Source organism: Mustela nivalis (assembly GCF_964662115.1).
Source record: "Mustela nivalis genome assembly, chromosome: 7".
Lineage (NCBI taxonomy): Eukaryota > Metazoa > Chordata > Mammalia > Carnivora > Mustelidae > Mustela > Mustela nivalis.
The window spans coordinates 38,537,600-38,565,263 of NC_139026.1; the positions used below are offsets into that span (position 1 = coordinate 38,537,600).

At 38.6% G+C, this 27,664-nt stretch overlaps 1 protein-coding gene across 1 annotated transcript in view; it reads right to left on the reverse strand.

The window, feature by feature from the left end:
• SYT1 (synaptotagmin 1) overlaps positions 1-27,664 on the reverse strand; it is a gene marked incomplete at its 3' end in the record, with an annotated part of 225,879 nt that overhangs the window by 63,000 nt on the left and 135,215 nt on the right. The gene's annotated exons all lie outside the window — the stretch shown is intronic.

Genomic DNA, 27,664 nt, shown 5'->3' on the forward strand with positions numbered 1-27,664 from the left:
AATGGCAACTACTCTCTTCAGACAAACACATAAGTATATCTTACTTGCTTCATTTTGCATGTATTCAGACTGAAGGTTGGAGCGACCCTGCTGAAATGTCAGATTTTTTTAGTTATGTAAAGTACATTGCAGAATTTTGTGAGCACTGATTACTAAAAGAATTTAAGACCTATGCTATGCAATTGTTAACTCCAGGCATCTTAAACTATGATGATTTTCCTCCTTATTTTGCAATGGCATTCTGGCTTTCATCTTTTTGAACATATTTTTATGAAAGAGATCTTCATACGTTTCTAGGAAACATAAACAAAAAACCTGACCCATACATTTCTGATTAATTTCACCAGATGGCTTTTATCATTTTATTAAGATTTTGTTTTATCTGTGTTTTTATCTATTACTATATGATAGCTTATTAAGGGAAATCAATGCTAATTTTTTTTTAAGATTTTATTTATTTATTTGAGAGAGAGACAGTGAGAGAGAGCATGAGCGAGGAGAAGGTCAGAGAGCGAAGCAGACTCCCCATGGAGCTGGGAGCCCGATGCGGGACTCGATCCCGGGACTCCGGGACCATGACCTGAGCCGAAGGCAGTCGTCCAACCAACTGAGCCACCCAGGCGTCCCTCAATGCTAATTTTTTAAAAAGTACTTTTTCAAATGTGAAATCGTGTAAAATCATGTTTACCAACACTGTACCTTAAAATACTTTGTAGATTTCCATGAAATCTACCTCAGAAAAATAATAACAATTGTTCAATAAATTCTGCAAAGGGACAAATTAAAAGCCTGAGGTAATCCTTATTTCCATTGCTTTGAAATGAAAATTAATTCTTGGCAAAAAAAAAAAAAAAAAAAAAAAAAGAAATCATGCAAGTGTCACAAGACTCCCCCAAATCTTTCAATTAGGAGAAAGAATATGTGCAATAGAAGGGATAGCATTTTGAACTACTGAAACTGAAAGGAACAGTATAAAACTGTTACCTGAATAACCAGTGTTGATTAAGATGTGGAGAAAAAGAAATTTTTGTACACAAATGCAAATTGGTAGAGATGCAAATTGGTGTAGCTACTGTGGAAAACGGTAAATAACAACACAAAAAAATAGAATTACAATATGATCTAGTAATTCCACTGCTGGGTATTTACCCCAAGAAAATGAAAACACTAATTCAAAAAGATATATGCATCCCTATGTAATTGCAGCGGTATTTACAATAGACAAGACACAGAGGCAAGCCAAATGCCCATCCACAGATGAACGGATAAAGATGTGGGCTGTGTCTCTGTGATGTACTATTACTCAGCCATAAAAAAAGAATGGCATCTTGCCATTTACAGCATGGATGGACGTAGAGAGGATATTGCTAAGTGAGATAAGTCAATCACAGAGAGACCAATACCATGATGTGATATTCGTGTCCCTTGTGTCACATGATGTATCATTCAGATATGGAATTTTAGAAACAAATGAATAAAGAAAAAGACAAAGATACTGAAACACAGTGAACAAATTACTGGTTGCCAGAGGGAAAATGAGTAGGGGGATGGGTACAATAGATCAAGGGGATTAAGAATATATTTATTGTGATGAGCACTGAAATGTATAGAATTGTTGAATCATTATATTGTACACCTGAAGTTAATATAACACTGTTAATTATATTTAAAGACCCTTTGCAGATAATGCATTTTTTTTTTAAGGTAGTCTGAGTCCTTGAATATTTGAAAGCATTCGGCTGCAGATGGTGAACCATAGAGACATATGACTACTTTTGTGAGAAGTTACAATACAAGAATCTTATAGTTTTAAGCTTATGGAGAAAAACCACACAAACATGTAGAGAATGTATAATAATATAAAACACTTCATTCAAAATTTATCCAGAATGAGTTAAAGGTAGAGAAATGAACCATTGATGTTGCTTATAGGTGAGAATGGTACAGAGTTAGATGGGAAAACTTTCTGAAGGAATGTGTTTCTATGATAAATTAAGAATACTTCTCCAAGTGTCCATCGATTGATCAGTGGATAAAGATGTGTGATATATATACAATGGAATGTTATTCAGTCATTAAAAAATAAAGTCTGGCTATCTGCAACAACATGGATTGGAGCTAGAGAACATAATGTTAAGCAAAATAAGTCAGTCAGAAAAAGACAAATACCATATGATTTCACGCATATGTGGAATTTAAGGAACAAAACAAAAGAGCCAAGGGGGAAAAGGAGAGAGGGAGACAAACCAATAAACAGAGGGTGTGTGTGGGGGTGGGGATGGGTGAAACAGGTGATGGGGAGTGAGGAGGGCGCTTGTCATGATGAGCACTGGGTGATGTACAGAAGTGTTGAATCCCCGTATTGTACACTGGAAACTAATGTAACCTTGTATGTTAATTAATTGGAATTAAAATTAGAAACCTAAAAAAAAAAAACAAAACTTCAATTGTGTGTGGGTAAAACTTAAAATTAAACAGGTTGCAGAAATAAATTGGAGCAGTTTTTCCTGGGGTCTTTGAGAGAGTTTCCTATTCTTAAAATTAAGCTATATCAAGAAAGGAGAATGGATTGGAACCTAAGTCTGTATTCCTATAAGATGTTAGGTTCCCAAAACTTTTGGAGAGGGTTACTGCTGTGGTTATGACTGCAATTAGACTGCTGAGTTCAAATCTTGGCTTCTCACTTACTAGCTGTATGATCAGGGAATACTCTTAACTTCTGTGGAACTTTGTATCCTTACCAGTAAAATGTGAATGATATTTTAAAACAAACAAACAAACTCTAATTCAAAGGACTATTGTGAGATTTAAGGACTTACTATATGTGCAGTGCCTACAACAGAACCTGACAGTAAGTACTCAATAAATGTTGTTTTTAATTAGAAGTCCTCATTTATGGATTTCAGATCTTCCCATGCCACGAAATACAGGGTAGCATTCTTTCTGGTGAGTGAACCAATTGAAGTTCAACCATGTGAAGTAACTAACTTTCCTAAGGGAACATGGCTTTTGGAACTCAGAACACAGGTCTATTAAGCACCAAAGTCCATGTTCATCCTTTCTGTGATGAAACTTCTGAAATGTCAGTTTTCCTTTTATAATGGATCATTATTCAATGGTATTAAACTCTATGCCAGTTAGAAATCCTTAGCATAAGGTGTTATACTGGGAAAAAAAAAATAACACACAGGATTTCCCTGGTGTAAGTGTTCACAGCCAGATTCTTCATCTCCAATATTATGCATCATCTGTTAAGCAATTTGTAACTGCTTTTATGTCTTCCAGAGCGCACAGGAATCAGCAGCCTACAATTCCTGAATGACCGTCTCAAGGTCTTGCACAGTTATCTGCAGACTATTGAGATGAAAGTGTTCCTCAGAGTAGCAGAAGTATGTCCAAACACAAGCTCCCCGATTTCCCTTTACATTACTGAGGCTGCCAGAGCTAAATACACTGACTAAAAGGAGATGTATTACACTGCCTTGAGTCAGAAGGGGTAATAAAATGTATTGCCCCTCCTCCTCAGGATTTAGTGAGGTCAAAGAAGAAAAAAAGGAAAGGATAGGCTTGCTGCAAAAGAGGGGTAAATGCAAGAAAGGGATTATTTTCAGTAGTGAATTAGAAAAATATGAAAAGCAAGGCCCTTTCTCTAAACAAATGATAAGGACAATCTTCTTGGTTCTCCTGTGGCCAAAGGTCAATGGATTGTGTGATTGACGCACCTACTGGCCTGCATGTAGTGGAGGTTAGAGTTGAAGTCCTGAGTCACATAGACCTAGATTTGAAACCCCAGATCAGGGGCGCCTGGGTGGCTCAGTGGGTTAAAGCCTCTGCCTTCAGCTCAGGTCATGATCCCAGGGTCCTGGGATCAAACTCTGCATTGGGCTCTCTGCTCAGCAGGGAGCCTGCTTCCTCCTCTGTCTCTGTCTGCCTCTTTTCCTACTTGTGATCTGTCTGTCAAATAAATAAATAAAATAAAATAAAGTTAAAAAAAAAGAAAGAAACCCTAGATTGCCACCAATGAGCGAGTGACCTAAGCAGATGGTTCCTTCTCCTTGAGCTTCTGTTTCTGACTATAAAATGGGGGAAATGATGGTGCTGATCTCAGCTAGTTGTGGAGAGGATTCAATGAGATGAGACAGGTTAAGTATATAGAGCAGTGTCTAGAACATGGTAAATGCATAATCCCTGCTAGTTAGTTTATTCTTCTCAGTAGCATTTCTATCCATAAATAATTAAGGATTTTTCAAAGTGGTATTTGATCCATCTTTTTGGGATGAATACTTGGCTAGTGCCTGGTGTAGTGCCTGGCACATAACAGATACTCTTATTTTTGTTGCATTACTAGATGGAAGGACGATGCCATGTGAATGTTTATCTAGACACCCCACTCTCATCGGCTTCTTACTAGATTGTTCTCGGATACATTGAAGAGCACATGAACAGGAAGGGGGTCTGAAAAGAAGTCTGTGCAGAGATTTGTATGGTACCACACTTGGACCCTTCCCTAGGTTCTCCTTCTGCAGAAAGACACCGGATCTTCTCACACAGTGGGTCTATCAAAGTTGAAGTCCACAGAATCCTACTCTTGGGTCAAATGTAGGTTGGATTTTGCCTCCCACCTGACTTTTCAGCGGTCCTGAGCTTGGATCAGCACAGTAAGGAACAGGAAGTTGTAGTGATTTATTACCCCTGGCTGCTTAGCTGGGAAGAGCTGAAATGGCAATTAGGAAGCTCCTGAGGAAGCCTGTAAATATATCAGGTTAGACCACAAGAATGAAGGCCATTTTCTGTTCTTCAGGACATTTTTTCCTATGGAGTTTTTTTTGTTGTTGTTGTTTTGTTTTGTTTTGTTTTAAGTATATGGCTTTTGACTCTAGAATTCTTCTGAATTGCTCACAAATAGACTGGTAAGGAACAGTAGAAAATAAAATGAAGCCATGTTAGTTGATTATGGGTAAGGTACTGTTTTGGAGATCTTACATACTATCCATAAAGCATTTAAATTAAGCAAGTTATTGGGGGTGGGTAAAGTGTACATATCTTAAATTGAAATCAACAGTTTTAATCAATGTGTCCAAAATAGAACTTACTGTTTTTCCTTAAAATACTTCGTTTATTGCTCTGTTTCTTCACTTCTTAGTCAACCAAGCTAGAATTAGAATCATTTTCAATGGTTCTCTGCCCCCACCTGTCTGATAACAAAGCTCTTGTAAGAACATTTAAAAAATATTTTATTTATTTATTTGAGAGGGAGAATGAGCAGCAGTAGGAGCAGAGGGAGGGAGACAAGCTGACTCTGTGCTGAGCATGGGGCCTGATGCAGAGCTTGATCCTATACCTTGAGATCATGACCTGAGTCAAAATCAAAAGTCGGCCGCTTAACTGACTGAGCCACCCAGCTGTGCTTGTAAATACATTTCTTAAAACATTTTCAAACTTGAGTTTTCTTCACTGCCATATAGTGTTATATACTCTGCAACGATTTCCTGAATGGAGGCCAGAGACCTCAGTTAATCTTTGTATTGCTAAAGAATTAGCTTTCTGAACCAAACAACCGATCCAGCCCCTGGCAGCTTTAATATCCTCCTGACTCCCAGCTGTGAAACTAAAATGTTACCTCCCACATCCAAGGCCCTAAAATATTACCCTTATTTATTTTTTTGGCTCATTTCTATCCCCCCATTATTTTCCTCTCGCACGTACTAGATCCTAGCAGGATCGAGGCATCTTGTTCTTGAAATATTCCAAAAGCTCAGCCAGTATCCTCTGCTTGAAAGACCTTATTCTCAACTTGAATTTCTAGTCATCCTTTATAACCCACTTCCAATTTACTTTCACAGTGTCCCTTTGAACTTTCTACTCCAGACAGCAATGTCCCTTTCTCATTACCTATGAACTCCTTGAGGGGAGAAACAAGGTCTAATCCATCTCTATAACACATTGCTTCAGCATGGAATGATCTTTAGATGTGTGTTTGCTGAGTTACATCATCAGGTTAATGAAAAAAAAAAAAAGGAGGCATTTCCTTTGCCGATGTGAATCCATTTGAGATTAAAGGTAGAAGGTATAAAACATGCAGTTACTTATTTAGGCACTTAGTACACATACTGGATTGATGGCTGGGAAGAAACAAGGAAAGGGTCTTTGTGGAATGGGTCACCTGGAGCCTCGGCTTTGGAGTCAGACTGACATGAGCTAACCTACAAACTCAGTAACTTAATAGTCCTATGACTTTTGGAGAGTCCCTTCACTTTCCCTTTGTAAAATGATGGTAGTGATACTTCGTATTGTGTGGGATGGCTGTGGATATCAAACAATATGGACAGCCCAGAACAGAGTGCTCTTAATTTTAGTAGAGAAACTTAGAGAGACGCCTGGGTGGCTCAGTTGGTTAAGTGTCTGATCTTGATTTTGACTCACATCATGATTTCAGGGTCTTGAGATCAAGCCCAGCATGAGGCTCTGACCTGGGCATGAAGCCGGCTTAAGATTCTCTCTTTCCCTCTCCACCTCACCCCATGCTCTCTCTCTTAAAAAAAAAAAAAAAAAAAAAAAAAAAAGAAAGAAAGAAAGAAAGAAAAAAAAAGAACTTGTGTAACTTGTATATAAAAGTTTAAAAATTGGGTGGTATATCAATCGTACTTCTGAACAGACAGAAAAAAACAAGTGCTGGCAGATACATGAAAGAAATGTAGAGGTTTATTATAATAGGATATAGCCTAAATTGTCAAACTTGGAGTTGTGTCCATAGAACATTCTAGGTAACATATAATAGCTCTATGTAATGTACAAAGGATTATAAAATACCTACCTATAATAACCATTTTAATAGGGAAATCTTCATTTTCCTCATAATTAGATTTGTGGTTGCAACACTTGAAATACTACAGCTCAAATGGAAAAGACAAGCTATTACACCAGCCACTTCGGTCATCCGATCCCTGAGTCATCGTAACATATTTTCTTTCTAAGTTCAGCAGCATCTCCTAACTGTGTACAGATGGCATATTTATTGGTGCCATTGGCAGGGTTTTGGGACGGGGGGGATCTGAAGAAGTCTCTGAAATAAACACAACCATTAGGATTTGAAAAAGCCACTTGACGGTCATCCATTTAAACGCTATTACCAATCAGCTGCCTCTTGCAGGCGAAGAAAAAAAATCTGTGTGTTGAAGATACTTGAAATCAGAGATTAGCCAAGAGATGCTCTTTCCTTTCTAAATAGAGCCAGGATGTCAAACATCTCTCTAGTTTCTCTAAAGACAAAATCTCTCTTCAGGATTTTTTTTTTTTTTTTTAAAGGGACGAAATGAACTAAAGCATCCACCCCTCCCCCCCCCATAGTTTGCTATAATAATATTGTGTGTCTCTCTTCCCGCATCCCCAGATGCATGCAGCCAGCTGCCCTGCTCTGGTGAGCGTGTCTCATTCTGCTTTGCCACTTGGCTCTTCCTCAGTTCCTGCCTGATCATATTTCGAAATGTCATTCATGTTTATGCAGGCCAGTGCACAAAACAAAATTAATTTAACTCACAACGACATGTTAATATTATTACTTTTGACACCATGGAAAACTTATTAACTATAGCTTGTCACAGGCCTCTCAGACTGAATAGCCCAACGGAGGGCGTGCAGAGGAAATGTAATGTGATCGACCTTGTAAGAAGCCCAAGTAGTTGAGTTTTTTAATAATTATACTAAAATTAACTCTCCATGAATGGCAAGAAGAGCTCTGTCCCTTTTGTTGGACTGCACTCTCAGGAAATGTTTCATGGCACATGATGAAAGCTTTATGTATTTTTTCCCCTTTATCAATAAGTAGCATCTTTGTATTTTAAAGAGGTAGTAGGCAATTTAACACAAATAGTTATTGTGTAAATTATAACTGCCCAAGACTGTAAAGGAAGGAAAAGGAGAAAAGGGAGCTAGTATTCATTTCATGCTTACTAGTTGTGGGTTTTCTCATGTTACTGCATCTTATTGCCATGGCCTGTAATGAGGGTTTTTTTTTTTTTTTTAAATTGAGGTATAATTGACATTGTGATAAGGGTTTGTATTCTCCATCTGATGCATAACGAAATTAAAAGCCTGAGAGGCCAACTGACTTCTGTTGGCACAGTTCACAAATGGGAGAGGCATTTTGAACCCAGGTCTACCTGAGTACAAAGACCCTTCTTCCTATAGGAGCCTTCTGCAGCCACTAAATCAGAAAGAATAGAGGAAACCATAAGCCTTACAAGAAATGGACCATATTTTCTCTGCTTTTCATAAACTCTAGGTTTCTTGGAAATGACTTTATAGACATTTTTCAATTACTCAAAGCTGGCATTTACAAAGAGACCCGAACTTGGTACTGAAAAAGTAATAGCAAGCTCAAAGATCAGTTCTATTTTTTGGTATGAAATTAGGTCCATAGCAATATTTTTCCTGTTCAGTATCTGATGGTCTGTTTTACTACATCCACCAAGAATGAGATGACAGTTTTTTTGTTTTTAGCCACTGCACAGCGTTTTCCCACCAAGAAGGTGTTCCGTGTTACACTTTGAAACTGTGATTTACAAAGAGACACAGTAAATCCTGGGATGCCTCCCTCTGTGAGCTTCTGGTAGGACAGCCCCGAAGCCCAATGTCCTTAGCTACCAGAAATAGGCTAAAGTCTTCCAGAAATGCATGAACAGTTTTGGTTCACCCAGGTCCTTAGCTGCCCCTGATACTTATGGGGCGTTCAGATGTTCTAGGGAATGTCCAAACTGTGGTGGCCAGGAGAAGGGAGGACAGATTTGATGGCTACTTATCCTAGAACTTAGCTGGCATTTTGAATGCAGCTTTTTAAAAATCCACACTTCAGGGAAGTCTTTTAGGTCAATAGGATTTTGTGATGGTATCTCCAAGGCCTTGAAAGCCTTTTAACAATATATTTGCTGCTGCTGTGACCCAAGGCATAAGCCTTCATCTTGTTATTTTGCCCCATTCCTTTGTGGGGCATAGCGAGATTTACCACAGAAACTTCTCTTTGCTGGCCAAGATTTATTTCAGCCATACAGCTTTTCTTAGCCCTTTCCAGATTTCCTACTTTGTGTGTGTGCGTAGGACATAAGTAATGCTTCCGTGGGGTTTGGGCTCTGCAGTACTGCAGGGGTCCTCTGGGTCATATTTTTAAATGTTGGTCTGTTTTGACCTTCCTGTTTCTTAATGATTTCATAAGGGCAAATACTGAATGCTTTCTTGGAGAAATGTATGGGAAAATGTCTGGGACAAGCTAATTTGGGACAAGGGAAAGGAGATCATTAGCTGAACATAAGCTAACATGGAAGCCCATTCATGGGTCTATATTGCAGAGAAGGAAATGGAGGAGGGATTAGGTGAGTTGATCCCCGTTTTCTTATAACTCATGGTAGAGCACTTGAAAACCTGTTCTGAAATCAGAATGTACTAGGTTGAATTATGAAATGAAATTATTTATTATGTCAAGTGTATTGCATGTGTGTATTTATACTTATATATGTATGTTAAAAAGGAGAACAAAAACACCTTTGGCATCCTAAGACCATACTCTCACTTATAGAGATCCCCAAATTACCTCTTTCCTTATGCAAATATTAAAAAGACTCACATCTAAGGCATATATATAAATTTGATATTTTGCTTTTTCTGCCTAACATACAAAAGCATTTTTTCCATGTAATTATGTCTAATGGCTGTCTACTATTCCACTAAGTGGTAGTTTATACGTAGCCATTTTCTTACCGTTGAAGGCTGAGGGCATTTTGCCATGTTGAAATAAGTTAGCATAGGCCGGCATCCACGAATATGAATATCTACCTAGTTTAGATACGATGGCCAGAGGCTCAGCTTGTTAGTGCTTCTGTCTGCAAGAACTCTTTACTATCTGAAATTTCCCATCTCTGGACAGATTTTTTTTTTTTTTTTCCTGCAAGTAACCCTCATTAAACATAAAGAAAAAAATATTTTTACCTAGTACCTTTCTTTACAAGGTACCTGGTAGGAAAGTCAACATGATATGACTCCCGTTTTTATTGCATTTGTCTAATCTTCTGCTGAGACTATGCTGTCCACGGGCAATGGGCCCAAGAAAGCAAGCCAGGGGCTGATGTATAGAAACCCAGTTTGCTAAATCAGTTCCCCAAATCTATCACTGTGGTCCAGAGCTTTGGAATCAGCATCTGGCTATTTTTCATTGTCAGATATTGATTACTTTGAAAGAGACTAAAAACCTAAGTACCAAAACTGTTGTTTGTCAAAGTGATCATAGAGAGTATGTCCCACTGGGATAGGACTTATGAAAACGCAGGGAGAGATCGGAAATTAAAAAAAAAAAAAGGTCCATGTAAGCCTTGATTTAGATTGATGCCATAGCTCTGTTTCTCTCATGCCTTTGCTTTTTAAACACCCTCTTTGATGAATCACCAGACTGCTAGATCCCACGAGAGATCACCTTGTCTGTTCCCTGTGAGCAGGACTACAAACCCATGTCCCAATTCTTATTTTTAAAAACCCTACAGAGATCTAGGCTCTTTCAGATATCTGTTTCAACACGGAACACTGTAGATAGGGTCCTTCTGGGTTTCCATGTGTCATCTGAACGTCCTTCTTTATACCTGGACTTCAGTGGTTTCAGAAGGTCATTCTAAGCTGGCTCAAGTGGATATTTGAAATGGACAAAAGTTACTCAGTTCCCTCACTCTGAGAAAGAGATTCTGGTCCTTTTAAGAGCCCAAATCTGAGCAGTGACTACCATCGAGGCCAAAGTCCCAAGATGTGAAGGAGAGCAGAATTTGGTTCAGAAGCACAGGGCTGAGTCCCCGCAGGCCCTAGCACATATGAAAGTTCATGCAAATGTGAGTTAACATTCATAATAGTCACCATGACACTCAGAAAGAAAGAGATCAATTATCTTAAACTCCTTACTGGCTTAATGATCTGCATTTCAGGGGACAAATGTAAATTAAGACAAGTCGAAATATATGGGACATGAAAGATCATCCAAACGGATGCAGCCTCTTAAGTAAGAAAGGACTCTCAGAGCTCTTTAATCGGAAGGATGAGGCATAGAAGATGTCAGTAGCAGTTTCTGTTTGGGGATAGATTAGTCCTTCCCTGTCACAGTCTCAGAATGTGTTTGAATAACTTAGGTCTTAAACTCTTTGAGAGAGTGAAGCTTAACATTTACACAGTCTTGGTTTAGGTTTGCCAGAGATTGCATTGAGGATATGATTTCCGTGCTCAGTTCTGAAGTCAGGTGCATATGATTTTACCCAGAAAGGCTGCAGCCTGAAGCCTTTTCTTAGAGAATGATGGCCGGGCTGGATGGGATGGTGCGAGACAGCCGGTCAGCACCTGGGCTACAGACAGACCGTACTCGGCACTCTTCCCCCATCTGCTCCCCGCCTCCGCTTTCCAATGGGCTCCGTGGCATTCTAACTAATGGCTGGGCAAGTGGCTCTGTGCTCCACTCAGAGATCACTCTGCATCCCAAGCATTGTCTTCCTGTAGAAATTACAATGACGGGCTGCTTTTTGCTTCCAGTTACTTAAGTTCTAGCCCAAGGCACTGAATTCATTAGATGTGAAACATGAGGATCTGAAAGGAGGCTCGATCCTCAAGACTGTGTCCTGGGTCTTGCCATGAACTCATTCCCGGTGACTTGTACAACACATCCTGGTGTGAGTACTTCTCTCAGGCTCAGGCCAAATGCCCCAAACAGCAGCTCTGCCCTAGATCAGCCTTGTTAAAAAGTTTAGCTATGTATCGGCTCTTTTCTATTTTCAGGTTTACTCCTATTGTATTTGGACTAACAGTGACTGAGATAAAGAATTTCCCTTCACTTTAGCACACCTGGAGTGGAAGAACAGGAACTCAGACTTGCATGTAATTTAAAGAGGCACCATTCTGATACTGATTGTTTCTTCAGGAAAAACCTTAAACCACTTTTTAAAGGAGATTTATTTATTTTAGAGAGAGCTTGCATGAGTGGGAACAAGAACGAGTGGTGGGAGGAACAGAGGGAGAATCTCCAGCAGACTCCGAGCTGAGTACGAGCTCCATGTGGGAATCGATCTCGTGATCTGAGCCAAAATCCAGGGTTGGTTGCTTAGCTGACTGAGCCACCCAGGTACCCCTCAGTCCACTTTTTTAAAACACAAAAGGCACGTGTTGCTGCCTGTGAGTTCATTACCAGCATCCCTTATACATTCTTCTAATCATTCCTAACTCCCAGTGCTAGGAATTTAATGTGAACTTCTTGCTCTTAAAGAATTTATAAGTAGAAGAAATAAAAATTAATGTGGACTTTTTGGAGCAAATCAAACCATTGATTTTAATGTCTGTTCACTACTTCCTTGTTATATGTTTTTTTGACAAGTGTTTTAGCCCCTGTGTTCCTCAGTTTCTTCATTTGCAAACATGGCTAACTATGGCTAACTATAGTGTGTGGGATTTCACTGAGCTAATGTACTTACTTGCTTCGCATTTAAATTGAAATTTGTAAGTTATTTTTCCTCCCAAGGAAAGTGATGAGCAATTGGAATACTCATTAGCAAATTAGAGAATTTCTGAAGAGGGAACACAAGCTAGCAGGGGGAAGTAGCTGGGATTGGGGGCTTGGGGGTGTGGTGGTGGTAGTGAGAATCAAGGTGTCCAGAAATCACCTGATACAGATGGTGCTAGATCTGGTTTCCTGCACAGGCAGCAACTGATACAGAGCTTTGAAAGTTGTGACTGAAAATGGCACCAGCAACTGTTCATTTCATACAGGCTCGTTACCCCACTAAAATTCAGATCTGACATAAAAAGTATTTTAAAATTTGGCTAAGTTGTATGTGAAGCTCTTTAAAGTAACTCCTGTAAAGATGGCATGAAAATCTCCAGGTGGGAATGCTACAATGTCATCTTCAAAATAGGAAACATTTGGATTTGAGGAAAGAAAAAATTGGGTATGGGATGGCATACATTTAGTAATCACCTGGCTTTGTAAGATGTAGCTCATGCTTTTTCTGTCCTCCTTTCCCTTGTTCTCATAAGAGTTAGAGTTTTAAAATGGAAATCTAGGAGGGTAGTCAGTGCCATATTTCAAATTGTATTATTTTATAGGGGAATCATCCATTTTTGGCAGCTTGCGCTTTGAAAACGATTTTAGCAATGACCCAAAATTATATAATTCTGCAGCTCTTGGTATCTGATTTTCCCCATAGGGTGTTAGTCAGGAGCTTCTCCTATTGCTTTATGAATCACAGGGGCTTAGAGAACTTCAAGCATACAAAGTATCTTGTTTTGGAAAAAAAAAAAAGGTTCTTGCATTCCACTATATCTAATTAAACATTGTTTGGAGAACATTAAAATGTCCCCTTAATCTTTAGTGTTTTATGTATGATTACAGTGTAGGCCATCTTGCTCCCTGTTCATTCTCAGACTTGCTGTAAGGAAAGGCAGTGAAAGACAAGGAAGCAATGGTTTCCTATTTCCAGGAACTTGTAGCATAACAGAATGGAACAAACCAGAGGATGGGATGGGGAGACTTGGGAGCAGAAACCTGGGGATGTTCTGTTGGGTCTTTCCCAGGTCTATCTCTGCCACAGGCAGACGGACCCAGAAAGTCTGGGAGCATCTCAGAATAAGGAGAGGTGTCAAGCTGAGGCAGGCATCATAGCCTCCCTCACAGAGCATGGTCGTGGCGTGGGAGCTGGAAGAAGAGTTAGGGAGAAACACTGTAGGGCATATGCAGTGTGTTCGTGTATTCATAGATGAAAATCTCCCTATCACAGGCTCTATCACCTCTTTCTCAGAGGCTGTCTAGCATAAAGGGTGTTTGTGCAGTCAGACAAAAGTCTGAGTTCAGTTATCCCATTAGCTATAGGACCTAGTATGATTTTTAACTTCTCTGTTTTGGCTTCTTCGTCTATACATTTGGGATAATAAAAATACCTACTCATAGTGTTGTGGTTAGGAGTAAATGAGCTACCATACTTAGCACAGTGCCTGGCTCATATAAACACTGGAGATGGGAATATAAATATGGTAAGTGTTGCTCTACCTGATTTTTCTGGGTAATAGAGCCTTGCAAATAGTGTACCAAATAGAAACATGGATGACTTTTTACCCCTTAAAATTAGGCAAGTCTACTGTGACACGCAGGTTCTAGAGCCTTCGTGTAATTTTCAAACATGGCCTCAATATAAACAAAATAGCAGTATGATAGTACTTGGAAAGTCAGTGGCCTCAAACAGAGTGTACATCTCTCCTCAGAATCTAAGTCAAACATAGACGTTGATTCTATATTAGTATTTCAAAGACTGTCTGCATTCCCTCTTTATGACTTAAGCTGTTGAAAAATGTGTTCCAAAATCAAAACATAAAACTCCAGACTCTTGACCTATTTCAAATTCTAATCTCAACTTTATTTTTATTTTTTGACCCTGAGATACAATTAAGAACAGACTATTCCTGCCATGCTGGTTCCAGAAGGTCGTTGCCTCCCTCTTCTCTCCTTGAACACCAGCAGAAAGCAAGACTTCAGGGGAGTACCTTGTCAGAATATTGATTTATTTATGTAGAAATAACATCTTACACTGAAGAGTAGTTGATTAACTTTTGGTAAACACAACCTCTCACCACATGCCAAAGTGTTTGAAACTTATAGCCAAGTCTTCTCATTCTCTAAGTACTTAAAAAAAAAAAAATAGCATTGTCTGCGGGACCTTGTGCTTTACTCTGAAATGTTCATCCCTATGCTCTGGTGTTCCCTGAAGTCCAGAAAATTGTCCTTGAGCATAAATTATGTTCCACATGAAAAAAAAAATCCTGATTTTTGAAGTTCCTTTCAGAAAGGATGTTGAAAGCAAGGGCTCATTCTAGGATGAAAGGCATCACTTCTAAGAACACCGCCCTCTAAGCATTTTAAAATGCATATGCGGATGGTTTGCTCACGGCTGGATTTGCTGGGCTTTGGGGTTCACCTGGTGGCCCAGGCTCTCCTGTTTTCCACGCTGGAATTTGCCTGCTCCTGGAGCCCAGCAGAAAGACACTCCAGTGAGCACTCTGACTTACATTCCTGGCCATCTCAGGGAAAAAATAATCGCACATTATTAATGACTTGGGGGACATTAAAAGTGGAACAAGAAAGTAAATTAATAGTTTCTTTTTGTCCCCGGAGTTCCTCTTGTGAAGAGATGAAGAACGGGGGAGAGAGCGGGTAAGGGAGCAGGAGACAACAAGTGCAGGATCGTTCTGTTTGAAGTAGACCCACGGAGAATTCTTTCATCAGCTTTTCCAAAATCTTAGGTTCCATTCCACTTTGCCTGAAGGCACTTGAAATCTGGAAAGCGGGGGACAGGAATGGCCCAGAGATACTGAGACTGTCACTGGCCCCACAGTAAGAGGGAAAAAATGTCCCGTAATTGTTAAACAGAACTGCAAAGGATAGATTTTGCCCCATCAAACAAAGTGACTCATTACTCAATGTATCCATTTACTTTAGGAATTTATTTGGCATTAATCTTTTCTTTTTCTTTCCTTTTCTTTCTTTCTTTCTTTTTTTTTTTTTTTTTTGAGAGTGGGAGAAAGAGCACAAGGCAAGGGTCGGCAGAGGGTTTGGGGCGGGGAGGAATAGAGGGGGAGGGAAAGAGAGAATCTTAAGCCGACTCCATGCCCAGCACATAGCTTCAGGTGGGGCTTGATCCTACAACCCTGAGATCATGACCTGAGTCAAAATTAGATGCTTATCTGACTAAGCCATCCAGGCGTCCCAACATTAGACTTTCTAAGGCCACATATTACAGGATTACACTGATAGGCAAAGTCTAGAATAGGCAAATCCATAGGGACAGGGAATAGATTAACAGTGGCCTCTGGATGAGAGGTAGGAATGGGAATGATTGCAAATGGGCATGAAGTTTCTTTTTGGGGCGATGGAAATATCCTAAAATTAGGTTGTTTTAGTGGTTGCATAACTATATATTTAGTACACACCATTGGAAAAAACAGTTTTCAAATGTAAAAGTATATACTCTATTTTACATTTTTCATAAAAAGAAAAGAGGCTTAGAAAGTTGATGGGATTTGGACGCAGAATTATATCCTCACTTGACCCATTCCATGCTTTTTCTTGGGCGCTCACTCATGATGATATGCAAAAGTATGAAATACTTCCCTTGGAAGGAGCTCATACCCCACCTGCATAGTCAACAAAACAGGCAAACCAGGCATCTTTCCATGTATGAGCGTTATGTGGCTAAGCAGTTACACTTGCACAACAGGGCTGCATGTAATAAGGTGCCAAGTGCATGGCATAGCATAGATAATACACTGTCAAGATCAAGGATGAAAGTGAGCTGAGCATCATGAAGGAGGCTCCTTAAAGTGAGAAGATACTATTGAATCCCAGATAGTAAATATCCCAGTACAATTCTACTTGGACTATTTATTACCTGGGGTGCTGGTCACTTTAGCTTAAGAAAGCATGATACATACACCTCCGTATGAACTAGTAGTGCTGGGTGAAATGAAAGCATGTGTCCCCAGAAAGGTGGGCAAGTACTTTGACGGCAGCTCTGTTCATTATAATTCAAAACTGGAAACAACCCCAATGTCCATCAACACAAAAATGGGTAAATTGTGGCCTTTTCATGCACTAGAACACTAAGTTATAAGGAGAGAACTTGGCATGCAGCTTTATGAAGAATCCCAGAAACATCTGGACCAAAAGAATCTGGACCCAGAACAGTAGGATTCCATTTATATGTAGTTCAAAACAGGCAAACTAAGCCATGGTGAGAAAAAGCAGAATGGATTACTTCTAGGCACCGGGGATTGATGACAAAGAGGCACGTGGGACTTTTTCTGGGGTAAGAAACCTTCTGCAGCTTGCCTGCAGTGGTGGTTATAGTGGTGGACAAAATAGTGAAGACACGCTGAAATGTACATTTCATAGGAGTGTGTTTATTATGTATCAGTTTCTACCTCAAAAAATGCATAATGTTGCGAGAAAGGGCCCAGAAAAGAGTGACTAAATGACTAAGTGACTAAAAGGAATCTGAGAAGCTATGGTGTAGAGACAGACTGTAAAAGGATTAGTCTTCATATTTTTCAAACAATGTTTATATGTCAGGAGAATTAAGACTAACACTTCCTACCCGGAGGGGTATAGACCAGGAGACAATGGCTTTGGAATCAAGCACTGGTGTCTGAATCCTGGGTTCTCCCTGGCTAGCCACGTGGCCTGCGCATAGGCCTGCGTTCTTTCCAACCCAAGGATGTTAGTGTTGACCTTACATCAAGAGCCATGTGGTGAGGAGCGTGATCTTGGAGACAAATGCTGTGGTTCAAAGGGAAACCAGAATACTTTGAGGAAACCTCTCTAAACTTTTCAAACCACATCAGGAAAGAACCAACAGTGTACCCGAGTAGGATTTCAAATGGGGCTGTGGATCAACCTCAAACATCAGGCTTCCTTATTTAGGGTTTCAGTGCTTGAAACACTTCTGAAAAAACTGCTTTCCTGAGATAAAATTCCCCTAACATAAAATTCACCCTCTTAAATGGTCTAATTCAGTGGATGTTGGTATCTGCAGAATTGTGTAACCATCACCACTCCCTAATTTTAGAATACTTTCATTACCCACAAAGAAACCCATACCCATTAGCGGTCATTCTTCATTCCTCCGCACCGACCCCCCAGCTCCCAGCCTTCGGCCCCCGTCAGTCTGCTTTCTGTCTGTGGATTTGCCTCTTCTGGTTCATCTGTATTGTAGCCTGTATCAGTGCGGCATTGCTCTTTGTGTGTGTGGCTGAATAATATTCTGTTATATGTATATAGCATGTTGAATTATTTACCCCCTGATGGAAATTTGAGCTCCTTCTGATTTTTGGTTGTTAAAAAACACTGCTGTGAACATTCTCATACAGTTTTTTGTTTTTGTTTGTTTTGGTGGTGTGTGTGTACATGTGCCTCCATTTTTCTTGGGTATACACTTAGGAGGTAAATTGCCTTCCCCCCCATTATCATTTAGGACCTCTTTTCATACTTCTCAGACTTGGGGTCTGTGCTCAGACACCTCCTTTTGATCAAAACCGTGCCTGACAATGCCCTCTGAATGCTGGGTCTGTCTAAGTCTCTTCACAAAAAAGAAAGATACAGGTGTAGTGGTCAGGGTGATGGGTTTTTTTGTTTGTTTGTTTGTTTGATGACAAGGAAAGAAGGGGACTGGTTTGTGTTTCCAACAGTAAGAATAACATTTACTCAGAGTTTATTAGGTGCCAAGAATTGTTCTAAGTACTTCATGTGATTGATTTAGAGTGTATCTTAGTGTACACTCATTTAGAGTATATCTTAGCTCATGCAGGTGGGTAATAACCCATTTTTAGGAAGGATTAAGCAACACTGATAGTAAGTGGAGTCATGGTGGTCCACATAGGCTGAGTCCAAGGCCAGAGCTTTAATCTCCCCTACAGTGCTGTGTCACCATAAAAGTATAACTGTCTAAGCTTAATGGGTCTGTCTTCTTTAGTGTTGTAGTCCTGAAAACTGGCATCGTCTCTGGCTAATAAAAGGGACTTAATACATACATGCTGAATAAATAAAAATAAATGAATTAAAGTAACTCAAAACAATTTGGAGACTTTTGTTCATAAAATTCATAAAAAACTTTTAGCCTTGTTTAAAACAAGCACGTGTGGGTGTGAATGCTCCTTCTCTTTGATCTTTTAGTTATTTAAGCTGGTGCTTCTCGGCGAGTTCTCGTTCTCCTTTTTTCTGTAGTACACACAGTACAACTCAACTGCTGACATTTCATTACTTGCAGAGTAACAGATTGTAATGGATTATGGATTTCACAACACAAACATTTGGCCTGCTCAGAGTGAGGTAGGAGTGAGACAGAAGGTAAAAACATTTAATTTGAAGAATTCACAAACAAGATAATAAAAAAAAAAGTTGTAAAACATATGATGAACTCCCCAGAAAGGATTACATTGTAAAAGATCCAAATGTGGGGAAGATGGCGGACATGACAGAGTAAGACATTCTTCTGCATTGATCACGTTGCTTCCTACTCAAGACCTCTTCACTATTTCAATAATAAACCTGATACAGGCAAGATTGTTCTTACCTATGTCATTTTCCCCATTTTGTTGTTTTCTGTTTGTTCCCCTTTCAACTCCCACTCTTCACTGGTGCTCTACCAATCTGTATTCAAAAATCCGTGCTTCTAAACTACTCTACTCTGCTTTACTCAAAATCCAACTGACAACCTTTATATTCTTTGAGTTAAAAGAAAGCCTAACCCTTACATCAGTTGCTATTAAAACAATTGGATTCCTTCATATTATATGTGTCAGAACTTGTATCTCCTAATAATTTTTCCCATAGTGACCCATGTGAGAGACCACACAATGATGCTAATACTCGCAACATTTTGGCCAGAGTCAGAATACAAAGCTTACAAGAACATCCATCCTCTTATTTTACCACAGTAACTAAAATTGCTTTTCTCCATTTGATCATCCATTCCTACAGGACACTAAAGAGTTTACAGCCATTTCAATAAAATGTACCTTGGGAAGACAAAAAGAAGCCACTATTGAGAAAAGAATGTACTGTACACTGAGAGAGACTCCTGGAGGGAGAAGATAGAATTCAAAAGATTTTGGGGTACCATAAAAGCAGTACCCTGGGACAACTGGGCATCTTTCAAAGATGACTTCCCTGAAGGTGGTATAACTCAGGATGTATGTTCGAAAAAATTCTCATCTCTTTCTAATTTTCTCGGTTCACTTGGAAATATTTAAACACTGTGGGTGTTCCAGGTGCAGTAATAGGCTCTGGAGATGAGGTGCATGAGACCGCATCCATGTACTCCCTGAGCTTTCGTCAGCTGAGTGGCTGTATGGCAGAGTAGAGAGAAAATGGGCTTGTGATTCAGGCAGATCTGGGTCTAAATCTGTGCTCTGTTGTTTGTTTATGGATGGCACTGGGCAAATTTTCTTTTCTTTTCTTTTCTTTTTTTTCCCTAAGATTTTATTTATTTATTTGACACAGAGAGAGAGAGATGATTACAAGTAGGCAGAAAGGCAGGCAGGGGTAGGGGAAGCAGGCTCCCTGCTGAGCAGAAAGCCCAATATGGGACTCGATCCCGGGACCCTGAGGCCATGAAGGCAGAGGCTTAATCCTCTGAGCCACCCAGGTGCCCAAATTATATTTTCTAATATGTGGAACAGGGAGAAGAGGAGTCACCCCCACAGGACTGCCCCAAGAATTACATGAAATAACGTGAGAGAAGCAGTTAGTAGAGTGTTGGGCATAGATGTGGGTCTGGCTCTCCTAGCCCAAGTCTTGTCCTTGGGAAGAACAAGGTTCACTTAATGACCAGAGTCTAGATTCGTCCGGCTGACGCTTAAGAAACGCGCTGTCAGCGCACTGCTTTGCTCAGTCTCGTTTATCCAGTTGCAGGGTATCTGTTCAAGCTCGCACTCCACTGGTGCTGGCGGTCTCAGCTCTGAAAATTTGCTCTAGCTGACCTTTTTTCGCTTCTGGAGGGCAGTCTCCATTTCTTTCTGCCTCTTCCAATTCTCTGTTTTAAGGACTGGTTCACTTTTTTCCAGTCTTCAGGGGGGCCTCCCTGTCCATGTTTTTTCTTGTTGCTTAAAACATATGGCACATTTGAATTTATACTTCTTACTCTGCTCTTCCTGAAGCTTTTATTATCTTACCTTATAAAGTTTTGTTACTATTATTGCCACTTCCCATATGCGAGTGTTAATTTTTTGTTTTATATACTTCATATACTTTATAATATATTTTTATACTAATTGCATAGATACTGCATTTTAAATGAATGGATAGGAATTTATATTCTATTTATTTTTTTTAAATGCAAAGAGAAATCCCTCTGCCTTCATTAAGTTCATCAGCACTCATGAGTAAATAATAACATGTTTGTATTAATGAGTACTTTGGCATTTGCAGACTTTGTATCTTGGGCAGGAGTTCATGCTGAGTATTTGAAATATTTAAAAGAAACAAAATGCCAGAGCTGGTTTTTTTTTTTTTTTTGCTATGTTACATACATTTGCAATATATTATAATATTGGAGGGGGAAAATATATATGTATATATACATATATGAGGGGAAACATATATATAAAATATATATAATATATATAAATGTATAATATATGTATATATATATGTGTGTGTGTATATATATATATGTAAGTTTTAACAATGTGTAAGTTGTCAAAGCAGACTGACCAAATGTTAAGATTCTGAAAAAAATAAGTCAAAGCTGAGAAAAACTAGTTCCCATCAGCTGGTTTTTTGTTATTGTATTTAAATTGAGTTTACAGCTATATTTTGGGGGCTGAAATGACTGGCAAAGACTGCCTAATGAAGACAGTATGGTTAAATAGAAAAGTGTGGGCTTTAGACCTATGTTTGAATTTTAGCTCTGCCATCAGTTGTATGAACTTGGACAAATTACTCAGACTATCCTGGGCTTCAGGTCTCATCCCTTCATTTTGTACATAGATACAATAATGCCAGTTTTGAAGAGTGTTGTGAGAACTGTTTTTGTTGGCATATAGTAGACTCTCAGTGAAAGGTAGCTTTTATTATTTGTGTTTATAGCTTAGGTGGTGAAGTTACAGTGAGTTTTAATAAAGGTGAGTTTTGGAAATGAGAGCAGAGCTGGGAATACAGGCCTCTGGGTGGTGAGAGTTGTGAAGGGGAGAGCAGTGCAGCAGGTTGAAGTAGGACAATGCAAGGTCATCAGAGGTATTTTGAAAATACCCAGCATCGCTCTCCCCCAATTTAATTCTTTAAAGTCTAAATTTAGATTACTTTTCTAGAGAATTCACAATGAAAAATAAAACGATATTAAATTTTCATTTAGAAACTCAGTGAAGTGAGGATTGGTCTCGTCCATTTGTGCGTGAAAAGTCTTCTTAACTAGAAAGGCCATCAAGTGCTACTACACACTAGAGGGATATTTCAAGTTATTTTCTTTTTCCTATGATGTTCTTAGAAACCACATTGTGGAGCAGACAATGCTTGTTATGCATAGCAATACTGTTATAATTGGAGATTGAAATTCTAACTGAAGACTCAAAATCAAGTAAACCATAGCTATGGCCAAAAACATGCTAAAAAATCAAAGGCAACTCTACTTCTGTAATAGTTGAAATGGAATTATTATATTCCAAGTCCTATAAAATGAACATATATATACTAAATGCATTAAATTATATCATGGTCTTATTATAAGACAACTGAATACCACTATATCATCTCTATTGTGTTATAAATCTGAGTAGCGATTAATACTATGATAAACTTAGATATTTGTTCATATTCTTTGAAGTCTCCTTGGTGTTGATTCTTCTCCACTTCTTCCTGGGTAAATTTCCATGTTGCAAGCAGAGACTGACATCATAGCTTTCACTAAGTCTTAACTTTTCAGATAAAGTTAAACTAAGCTAAACCACAAGGCTTTCTGTGCATCATGAAAACAGGGTGACAAGAATGCTGCAGAGAACACCATACTGAATAAGCCTTAACAACTATCATCATCTTAATGACCATCAACAAAAGCAGTAACAACAGTGATTTTGCTAAGCATCTACACTGCCTCGCTTTTAAAAGAAACAGACTGGGGTGCCTGGGTGGCTCAGTCAGGTGAACATCTGACTCTTGGTTTTGGCTCAGGTCATGGTCTCACGGGTCATGAGGTAGAGCCCACATTGGACAAAGTCCGCTTGAGATTCTGTGTCTCTGCCCCTCTCCCTGCTCACGTGTGCTCTCTCTTTCTTTCTCTCAAATAAATAAATAAAATCCTGAAAAAAAGAAAGACCAAAATACCTAAAAAGCTAGTAAACCATTTTCATTGTTTAATGCTGGTGTATTTTGTTGATGGGCTTTCAGAAGATCCTGGACTTCATTTATAAAACAAGAACAGAATTACTGTTACTGATAGGGACTATAAAAAGGGAGTTCTGAAATATCTCACGGTATAATAAACACCTTCCCCCATTCCTTCAATCAAAAATATTTTTGCACACCTACTGTGTGCTTGCCCCTGTGATCAAATTGGGTCTCATAGCAGGGAACAATAGGTATGACCACAGCTGGGATGGAGCTTATAGTCTTAAGGCTGGCGGGGAAGGGAGGAAAGGCAGACAATGAACAAGTAAAAAACCAAAAACAAATAAATATAATTTTCTGTAATGTTATGGATCAAAATAGGTGTCTTTGGTGGACTTCTCTAATGTGATACATTGTAAATGACAAGGAAGGTTCTTATTGGCATCCATGTTTAAATTCCACCAATTAACCTTTGGGAGGATTTCCATTCATGGCATTGATTTGCTGTGCAGAGATTCTCAGAGGGTATGAGTTACCATCTGACTACTAAGTACACTTAGAAATAACATCAGTTCTTTTATGATCTTTGGCCATAAGAGATGTCGTAAGGAATAATGACTTTAACTCATTCCAAAGAAATATCAAGTAATTGACCATTGGAGTTGGAACAATTTTTGCCATTTGACTGAATATGTATTTTCCAAATGCTTTTCTGTGAAGTAAATGTTTTTCTAATTAGGCTTAAAAATGTGAAATTTTGTTGCAAAATTGATTTTCTATTAAGGCAATAAAGTAGTTTCTCTACCCTTCTGCTTGGGTACTAATTAAATTATGTTCCAACTAGCTTTAATTCAGCAATCAATTTTTTTCCCATTTGCACTGGATTACCGAATCTCATTTAAAAACCACTCTTTAACGAATTCCACACAAAGCAGAGGTGATAGACTTATTCTCTAATGGAGGAAAAAAATTACTTGTTTGAAAGTAAAAAGAAAAAAAGGCTCAGTTGTTTTCTGGCGGTATCTATTTCTTATGTTGTTTTTAGAGATAAGAGGTAATAGTGGAGGTTAAAATATATAAATTAGGGACAAAATACTAAAAATACATAAAAATTAGGGCTAAAATGCAAAAAAAAAAAAAAAAGGAACTAAGTGCTTTAAAGATAACTGATGCTGGGGTGCAGAACTGAGACAATTTCTAAAATCATAAAATTTAAGAAGAAAAGAAAAATGGAATTTTAGCCATTCATTATAACATTTGAAGTAATTAAGCAGTTGTATCAATCTGGACTATTATAAAAGTATGAGGGCTGGGTTCAGGTTTGACCGGTGGGCAGCATCAATATTTATTGAATGATTAAAAAGAAAATCTCAAAAACATAGCCTGAAGTTATAATAGTAGAAACATTTTGCAAATGGGTGATTAAAAAGCCTTTTGTAAAAAGATGATTTTTGAGGCCCTATCCTAAAAAAAGGGAAAAAAGAAAAGCTTTGTTATTGTCTCTCCACTCAGAGGATGTACTTTTCTGTTTTAAAGAAACAAAAAGAAAGAAAAAGGTCTAGTGGTCTGTAAAGTCAAATTCCATCTTCATCTGTTAGAAGGCAGAAGGCAAGACACCTTGAGTGAACTTAAACCAGTAAGGAGGCTTTGACTGTGTCAGAGAAACTTACCAATTCGGAATGGAAATCTGACCAGAGCTGCTTTCCCTAGCGGCTAGAATCTAACAGTGGGAGCCCTGTGCTTGTTAGGGCTCTTCCTGGCATAGCTTATCTCTTTCACACACCTTTACATTTTCAACATGTGCTTGGTAACTTCCAGATAAGGCTATTTCCCCTTGTCTCCCCTAAACTGCTTGCACATTTAGCTGATCACTAAAATAACAAAATTTTAACTTACATAATTGCTTCACTATCTTATGACTTTTATGATTTTTAACTTTCTGGCAATAAAGCCAAAATCACAGGGTTGGATCTCAGCGGGTTGGATTTAACTTGTTTAAATCCAAGTGCCAACCTGAACCAGACTACTGTGATGAGTGCCTCGGTTTCTAGATTCCAAAGCTGTTTCTTGAATTCCTTTTTTCCTCACTTTTTTGTAAATACCTTTCACTTTTTATATTAAAAACAACACTCCACACTGTTAGATAAAAGGAAAATGAAAATCATGAACAGAATTGTTCATGTAAAATGGAAAAACAGTATCATTAAAATTGTGAGAACCAAAGTAAATCTGGACTACAGAATAGTCATACAACTATAATTTTCTGCAGTTAATGGACAGTAGCATGAAATAAATAGAGTGTGTATCAGTGAGAATAAGTGATTATTCAGGTACAAAAATGTGATTGGAATCTTACTTCATTTATTATGAGAAAGTTTACACCTGGTTGTGGTCCTCTGGAGCTATTTCGTAAGCTAGACATCTGTTTTATGAGGCTTCCTATATCATGATAAAAGGAAAGAGTCCCTCAATTTCAAACTAAATATTGCTCTTCCCAAGTAGATATCAAAGAGGAAAGGCTCAAGAGTTTAAAAATGCGGTTGTAGAATTATTTCCCATTAAAAACTTGCAGAGACATTCAGTGAGTAGAATGGTGGTGAGAAAAAGAAGAGAGAAGTAGATTTGGATAGAGGGAAAAGGCCAGAATGAATAGGGAGGTAAAAACAAAGTAAAAGAACACAGAAAAGATTGGCCAAGAAGAAAGAATGGGCGATCTCTTGCTCACTTACTGCATACCAGGCTCTCTACTGGGCACTTAATACTCTATCCTACTTAATCTGGAAGACAAGGGGTAGATGATGGTAAAACCCTTCCTAGATCAACAGACTGAATTTTAGAGAGCTTAAGTAGCGTGTCCAACTTCTCTGATCTGGTAAAGGGACTTGTCAGAATTGAAACCCAGGAGTGTTTGATTTTCAGACAGGACTTTTTCCTAAAACCAGGGTCACCGACCATGAGTAACACAAAGATTGGCATGAGGAAGGAAAAGGAGACCACACTATATTCCATGAAAGCCGGAGCCGGGGCCACCCATTCACTTTGTTTAGTACTTACACAGTTCTAGAAATGTAGTGCTACATAGTGAATATCCACATAATATTTTTGAATGAGTTGGGCTACAAGAGTCATAGATAGGGAGAGAAGACATGGAAGAAGAAAGAAGGAAATAGAAAAGAGAGAAAGAAGAGAGCAAGTAAGAGGATGAAAAGAAAAATGGGATTCTTTTTGGTCAGTCTATCTACTCTGCTCGAGTCTAGAGCCAAGCCCGTCGGCCTATTGCCAAGTCTAAAACTCTGTTCATATTCAAAGAATTTTCGAAAGAGGAGAACTGCTAGATGGCTTACATTTTCTTTATTTTTTTTCTTAAATATTTTCTTAACTCAGGCAAAAATATTTGCCAACTTTTCAGAAACCCAGGTAAATATGATCTTGGAATATCATACCACTTGATAGTTATCAGGTGAAGGTGAGCAGTATGAACTCTGGATAGGTAACTATTGTGAAGGATGAGTGGGTCATATTCTGATACCCAACAGGCTAACCACTAACCATTCAGCTAATAAAAACCCTTTCCATTAATAAGTATTTGTTATAGTCCCACTGTGCACCCCAACTGAAAGGAATTGATAAAGTAAAACCTTTCAACAAAATATAAAAATTCAACAAAACAGCTCATTACTTTGCTCAATACTTAGAAACATTATGATCAAGTGATTGTTTTCAAACATGTTGGGTTTAATATTGATACTAGTGCACTCAAAGAGAAGAACTACTTATAAACATAACAAAATTTAAAAACTCAATATTATCCTTGCATGGTTTTTTAAAATAATATCCACAGTGGGGCTAAATTGATTTCAGTATCCACGAATCTAATTCTGACTAACATACTTGGTTAAGTTATATATCTTTCTTTCCAAAAGGAAAGAAGAGCTCAGCTCAAATACCTTTTATTCCTTTTTTTACAACCACATAATAATTTTAGAGCACTAATAAGATTTGATTGCACTACAGCAATCAACAAACCTGTTCTAAAACCTCACTGAGTTACATAGATCATAGAAAATCTCAGGTTGAGAGGACTCCCAGGTAATGGGCTTGGCTGAGTTTCTCTGAGGGCTTGGGCCTCTCTTTCATCTCCCTGGTGGTCCCCAAAGGGGTCACACATGACACAATCCTAGACATCCTGAAGGAGGCTGTTGGCAATCCCTTGGGCTTATAATCACCCAAGGCATGGTCAGGACCCCAGAAATGGCTAGAAAAGTTGTTGCTTTAGGAATTCAGAGAAGTTAGAGTTGTTTGCCTTTCTGATATTGGCCTGTTGAAGCATTTGCACAGAAAAACACTAGGCAGGCATAGCATAATCAAATAGAATTGAGTATTATGTAGTTTAAATGCACTAAGGATATTGAACCACCCTTTTTAAATCACAGAAAAATTCTGGGCTGAACTGTTAAAACTGGGGAAAAAACAATGTGAAGAGTACTATTAAAATGTGAGTCATTTAAAAAATGGATTTAATATCAGCCTTTGTGAATTATATTTGATGTTCCACCCATCATACTCCGATATCTGTGGAGAAACAATGAACGGTCTGTGATATGCAGACATAATCAAGGGGAAAGTGCTATTTGATTTCTGTTTAATAGCTACATAACCTATGTAGAAAACACAAAACGATTGTGGAAAAATACAAAGAATAAGATGATTTTTCACTGTCCTTTTAAAGAAGTAGATGTGTGCGTGTCTGGCATTTTGGAAGCTTTTTGGAAGCAGATAGTGGGCGTGTGT